Consider the following 7222-nt stretch of genomic DNA (forward strand, 5'->3'; position numbering starts at 1 on the left):
CTAGTCTGTGCTAAATCCATGTGTCTGAAAAAGGTATATCAGGTTCCAAAAGAAACAGTTGTGACAGGGTGGAGAAGGAGAGGATGAGACGCATCCACAGAGTATGGCAGAGGTGTTGCTTGTCCCTTCACTGCCAGTTAACAACTAACATTTTAGATCAGCTGAATTGCTCACGTTGGCAATCTCAGTATATGGACAGTCTCCATGTAATCCTCAACTAAAAGATCATCTCCAGTCTAACAGAGACAACGCCTGTTGATCATTATGGCACAATGGAATGCACATTAATTTTCTCAGACCTTTGCTGAAACAATTGCTGGGCTTTGTATACAAGGCAGTTGTGATCTATGTATATTGCTTAACCTGGGATGTGAGAGTTCATGTGTTGAAATGCCCCTAGTGGTAATAGCTTCATTATGATACATTTATAATTCAGGTAGCAATTAGGGGTGGAAGAAGGAACAGTTACAAGAAAGAATGCCAGAAATTTTAAGCTGAAAATGAGCACAGCCTTTTCCGCCTGCATTTGCTCTTCTATTAGAGATTGAGTAAGTAGCTGGGGGCCCCCCTGGTCTCCTCCCCATGTTCTTTCATTATAGCTCACACATTACATTCACTATTCCTGACAAGTCCCATTCCTCACATCACTGATAGCTGGCATTTGGCTACTCTGGACTTATTTTCTACTGACCTAGAATCTGTAATTAGAATGTCAAATTCTGATCTCAGGTTACATGCATATAAATAGAAGAAACTCCTCTGAAGTCAGCAGAGCTGCTCTGCAGTTTCACTGCCGGAACTACAATTCAGATTTGGCTTATAGTTTTCTTCATCATTTTACCCACTTTTCAATTCTTCATATACTTGACTTAGGTCTGTAGGGGCCAGCTGTATATTTTATAATTCCTTTTAAGAAGTAGAGCTAGCTCACTAGATGGGTCACTCAAAGCTTCGTATCTCATGTATCTGACTTGCATACACTCTATTTTCTTCAAGAATGTTTGTAAAAGCTAATCAGTTGGAGCTACTGCAAAGAGAGAGGGAGAAGGAAAGAGAAGGCAGACATGTCAACCAAGAGGTCAAGGTGCTTTCTAGAGCACAGCCTAGCTGCGATAATTGGGGGTCCCAGAGAAATCACTATTTTCTAGTTTCCATTTGTTCTTATGTATTAAACTTCTCAACAGTCTCATCTAAAATGCACCTCTATTTAAAAAGGTGGAATCACTTGTCCTAGTTAGAAACAGCTTTAAAATATTTTCTTCATATAGCTTTTGATGATGGTGGTGCCTAATTAATTTGCTTTTTCATAGTATTACACAGAAAATATTCTCATGCTTTTGACATTCTTCTAGTTAGGGTTTTCTTTTACCTTTTTCCCCCTTTTTTGCATTTTACACTGCAAGGAGCATTGATTAATGTGAATGTTTTAGCTGTAGTTGTTGTTTGTGTATAAACTTTTGTTAAAACAAGTACTGCAGAATAAATGACCTTTACACAGACACCTATTAAGGCACTAAAAGGCTTGGCTACATTCATCTGAGACGCGTATACATAACGATTGGAACAATAAAGGGATCAGCAGCTGCAAGGGGTTTGAATTGAATTCTTTAACAATAGAAAAGTTTTTCAGGCCCAAATACCAGCAAAGAGAATTTTTTGCAGATAATCCAAGAGAAAGAAAATAATAAAAAAATGCTAGCCAACTTTGCAGCAGTTAGCATAAGGTTGCCATCTGAAACATGTCAGCTTAAGAGTGGTCCATAGTACCATTCTTCTGCACAACCACAGTATTCAGAACTGTTTCCCCAAATAATCCCAGATGGCATGCCACAAAATTTCAATTCATTTTAAAAGCTTTCTTTGCTGTTATTATGTGATTGAAAGTGAAAAAGCAAGTTGCCATTCTCATGGCACTATTTGCATTGGCTATTATCCCCTAAAATCCCCTTTAAACAGCTACATTGTCAGCCCATAGGCCTCATTTAGAACTACAAAAAAGCCCAGATTAATTCGATCAAAGGGAGAGCCAAGTACAAAATGCACTTTTCAAACTGTATCAGAGTAGGTTCCCTTTACAGATCGCTGCATAGCAAGAGCAGTGCAAAAAAAACAAAAAACAAAACCCAACCCGCCCCCCTGAAATAAAGCTTGAGCATAGAGAGAAATAGCTCTGCATGTTTTATGCGGAGCTTTTGGGGGTCTTTCAGGGTAACTCTCCTATTACAAATTATTAGAATGAAACATATTTAAACACAAGCCCAAAAACTAAGTAGCAAACATCAGTTTTTTTGCATGTTTGGCTTTCTGCCACCATTTTCAGGAGGCTGTTTGATGCATTGCATGGGGAACCTAGTCAGCTATAGACATTTCTGAAGTCTATGCACTGTGGAATTGTTAATGAATTAACTACATTTTCCAATAAAACTTCAGATAGGTACAGGACTTTTTCCTTAGGGTATATTTTAGTCACTACTGAAAAAAAAAAGTTCAGTAAGACAAAGGAAAAAAAGGGCTGCTGGCACCATCTTTGTAAAATACCCTATTTCAAAACTCAAGGGGAATTCTCTAAAAGTTAAGCAAAATACAGGTCCATCTTTCTACAGCCAAATTGGCTCTATGGCTTTTTTCCAATCTCACCTGGGGGTCTGGAAATAGGAAATAAAGCTGAGGTGAGCCAAGCTGATAATTTTGTCTCTTACAGAAACTCCTGTGGGCGTCTGTGCACTTATCCGTCTCTCTTCTCTGTCTCCACTGGAGGTTGCTTAGCGGTGCTGCTGTCGGTTCTCGCACTCTCAGTCTGAAGCTGTTTCTTCAGCAGCTGCTTTTGTGTACTGAGAAGAACATTTTACAGAGTAAAGAACTGCTGCACAAAGGTAGAGCAACCCAATGTGTGAAGCAATATGTGCCATTGCCTCTTAAAGGACACATCAGGCAAAAGAGATGCTGAAAAGCTGAGCAGCTGCAGCAGATATTAAAGTTACTTGTTACAAGAGGAAACCAGCTAAAGCTTTTGTTAACCATTTCCAATCAAGTTTGGCCTTTCTGAGCAGTACTATATAAGTCTCCCAAATATTATTCAAAATCTTTTCCACTTCATAAAATAAAATGCTTTGTACTATCCTAATTTCTTGAAGCCATAAATACCCTGTTGCAATGGAGTAATTCTGCTATGGCAGAAATAGCTTATACTATGAAAAATGGCCTTGAAAATTTTTGTAATACCCTTAGTACTATTTAAAACATATATGTCCAGTGCACCTTCACACTGACTTCTTTCAGTTACAGCAATGTTATTTTGTGTGTGAGAGTTTGGAGACAAAAGCGAAAAAGGAGTTAAATAAAATAAAGATTTTAAACAATAAGTTTTTTATGACAGATAAGTTAAATATTTGCAATTTGGAACATAATGGTGTGCATGTATACTGGATGAATTCATTTTAAAAAATGTAGGATCTTTAAATACTCCTCTATCTGACCAGTGGGAATAAAGGCAGGCACTGGCCAGTTATCAATAGTTAAAACCAGTCATAAATAGATGTTCATGGTGGGTGCCCTGCAGTTCTTTGTCTTTCGTACTTTTGTATCGGCTCTCTGCAGAAGTTTTTACAAAGGCCACCATGAAACCTCACATAAGAGCCTGTTCTTTTCTGTAAAACAAGTATACAAGAATGCAGTTTCAATAACATTTCTTTTGGTTGTTTCTCAATCAAACACAAATGAGTTATTGCATTACTACAATGTTCTAAGCATTAAAAACCATTACAAGTGGTTCACTTCACACAAGTGGTTTCAAACTAAGGGAAATATAAAATTGAGGCACTCTCATTGGGGTTTTGTTTGTTTGTTTGTTTTAATTCCTTCCGAATTGGGTCTTGATCCTAAAAATTGTTATGCACATGTTTAATTTTATTACATCCAATTAACAATACTCATGATAGTAAGGCTAGGAGTCTGCAGAATCAAGTCCTAAAGACTAGACCCACAAAGACTTTGATGTCTAAGTTTCACCTAACTAAATTCAGTCAAGACACCTAAATCCAAAACTAGGAACCATGAATCTCCCTCTCAGCTGACACCTAATCCTGGAGTGTAAGATTCATAAAATACTTCCAGGAAGAGTGCACACCAACTGCTGAAACTTCCTTAGCCTGACGAAAGGTTTTTGAACTCGAAAGCTTGCTTAATAACTATTCTCCAACTATTTGGTTTGGTCTAATAAAAGATATCAAATTCACCCAAGGAACCTTGTCTGCCTATGTCCTTAGACCAACACGGCTACAACCTACATTCCTGTCCTTGTATACTTCATGCTTTTCCTATGGGAAACGCAATATTATATAATCAAACTGTAGCTGAAAAATCTGCTGAACGCTTTGCCGTATCGTTTCTTATAGGACCATAAGAAAGCAGGGCTGGAAGGAACTTCATGAGATTATTTAGTCCTGCCTGCTGTTCAAGGTAGGATTCTACCTGACAAAACCATCCCAGACAAATCTCTCTCTAACTCTTGTCTCTCTGCTCTTGAAAATTTCCAGGGATGGAAATTCCACAACTTCTCTAGTGGCCTGTTCCAATGCTTGCCCATTCGCATAGTCAGAAAGTTCTTCCATATAATCCAACCAAAATTTCCTCTGTTGCAGATAGAGGCCATAGCTCTTGTTCTGTCCCCAACAGTCATAAGAAGGGTCTCTCCCTATCCTCTTTATAATCACCCCTCAGATATTTGAAGACTGTTATCAAATCCCAGTTCACCTTTTCCCATCTCTTCTTCACACTAAACAATCCTAGTTCTTTCAGGTTTTCCCCATAAACTGTCTTCAAGAACTCTAATCATTATTGTCACCCTCTACAGGACACTTTCCCATCTGTCTACATTGTTCCTGAAGTGTGGAATCCACAACTGGACACAGTACTCCAGATAAGGCCTCACCAATGGCAAACAGAGCAGAAGAATCACTTCCTTGATTTGCAAACGAGAGTCCTGTTAATACAATCCAGTATGCTCTTGGCTTTTTTTGCAGCAAGAACACACTGTTGGCTTATAGTCAGCTTATGGTCAAATAAAACCCCCAGGTTTTTTCTCTGCGGTACTGAAGCCTAGCCCATCATTCCCCATTCTGTATTTGTATATGCAATTATTCCATCCCAAGTGCAGAACTTTGTACTTGTCTTTGTTAAATCTCATCTGATCAATTATGGACCATTTTTCCAGTCTATCCAGGTCATTCTGGATCCTAGTCCTACTCTCCAGAGTGTCTGCAACTTCACCTAACTTGGTGTCATCTGCAAATTTGCTAAGTGTTCACTCGATCCTATCATCCAAATCATTAATGAAGATATTAAACAATACCAGAATCAGGTCAGACCCTTGGGGAACCCTACGTCATACCTCCTCCCAACTAGAAATTGAGCCATTGATGAGTACTCATTAAACATGATATTTCAACAAGTTACATATTCACTTTACAGTACTTCCATCTAGTCTGTATTTCCTTAGTTTATTAATGAGAATGTAATGGGAAAGTGTCTGAAGCCTTACTAAACTCAGGGTATACATCTCATCCACAGCTCTCCGCCCATCCACTGAACCTGTCGCCTTATCATAGAAGGAAAATCAAGTTGCTCAGGTATGACATGTATTGTTCTTGCTGAATCCATGCTGGTTGCTCCTGATTACCTTGCTTAAAAATAGATTCCCTAAACACCTGCTTTCCAAGTATTGAGGTCAGGCTTACTGGTCTGTATTGCCTTGGATCCTTCTTCCTTTTTTGAAATATTTGCCCTTTTCCAATCAGCCGGGACCTCACCTGATGTACACAAATTGTCAAAGAGGATAGCCAATGGCTCTGACATTATCTCAGATAATTTCTTTAGTACCTTAGGGTGCATCACATCAGCTCTGCCTACCTACTTGAAAGCATCTAGCTTCTCTAAGGCCATAGAGAGGCATTCCAGAAATTCGGTGAATTTTTTAGCACTAAAAAATAGTTTGGGAGTTGGTGCATACATGCATTCCAGCCCCCTGGGATCCATACCAGGAAGGATGCTTTGCCCCACTCTGGTGGGGACAGCCCATTCTCCTGCAACAGGAACCCTTCCAGAGCACCAGGAGTGTTCCTGACCCACACACTTCCCCAGCATGACCCAGATATTACTGTAATTAAAGTCCCCCATTGGAACTAGGTCTTGTGATTTGGAAATGTCTATCAATGTAAAGAAGGCCTCACCTACCTTCTCCTTGTTTTGTGGCATACACCAGATGCGCATAGTGCCATCCCTCTGCTGCTCTCCCCTCTGACCTTTATCCAAAGGCTTTCAACAGGCATACCTTTCACTTCATGCAGCACCTCAGAATACATGTTTATCTCCTTTATATATAAGGGAACACTTCCTCCTTTTTCCCCTGCCTATCCTTCCTAAACAAGCTATATCTACCCATGACCACACTCCTGTGATATGCAAGAATTTCATGGTTGGCTTCAGTGTCAACTTATTGAAGACCAAGATACTTTACCAATCCACCACAAACCAACCAGCTGCTCCTCCACATATTACAATTTGAGGGCAGTCCTTGGATAATGTTGACCATTTCCCCTATCTGGGTTTCCCCTAGCCTTTCCCAAAAAGTAATCATAGATTATGATATTTATTGCTGACTAAAATATGCCAATGCTATCTTTGGATATCTCCAATACCATGTGTTTGATGACCATGATAACGAGACCCAAACCAAACTTTTCTTCTACCAGGATGTTGTCATCCCTGCCCTGTTGTATGAGTGTGAAATTTGAATTATATATCAGAAACACCTAAAAGATTTGGAAGGTTGCCACCAGCAATGTCTTTGAAAAATCCTCCATATCAACTGGAAGGACAGAAGAATGAACATCAGTGTTCTGGATCAAGTAAACACTACCAGCACTGAAGACAAGTTTATACAGCCCCAGTTCTGTTGGACAGGATAGGTTATAAGGATACTTGACAACTGGGTCCTGAAACAGGTCTTATACTCCCAAATTACTTACAGTAATCACTTTAGAGGCAGACAAAAGAAAAGGTTCAAGGACACCTTAAAGTCCTAGAAATATAATGTTAACACCAATACCTAAAAGGCTCAAGTACAGAATCATTCCCGATGTCACTGTAACATATGGAGGCATTGATCATTTTGAGTAAACTTGCCTCACTAAGGAGGCAGATGAATGAGAAAGACAAAGGGAAA

General features: G+C 39.3%; 1 long non-coding RNA gene across 1 annotated transcript in view; it reads right to left on the reverse strand.

Moving 5' to 3' along the window:
* LOC102379778 overlaps nt 1-7222 on the reverse strand; it is a 58682-nt gene that overhangs the window by 36431 nt on the left and 15029 nt on the right. Inside the window, exon 2 of the long non-coding RNA XR_001358318.2 lies at nt 2638-2831. This is a non-coding gene — a long non-coding RNA (uncharacterized LOC102379778). The remainder of the gene's footprint in view (nt 1-2637; nt 2832-7222) is intronic.

The sequence above is a fragment of the Alligator sinensis genome, unplaced genomic scaffold (assembly GCF_000455745.1).
Source record: "Alligator sinensis unplaced genomic scaffold, ASM45574v1 scaffold660_1, whole genome shotgun sequence".
In the NCBI taxonomy this organism is placed as follows: Eukaryota; Metazoa; Chordata; order Crocodylia; family Alligatoridae; genus Alligator; species Alligator sinensis.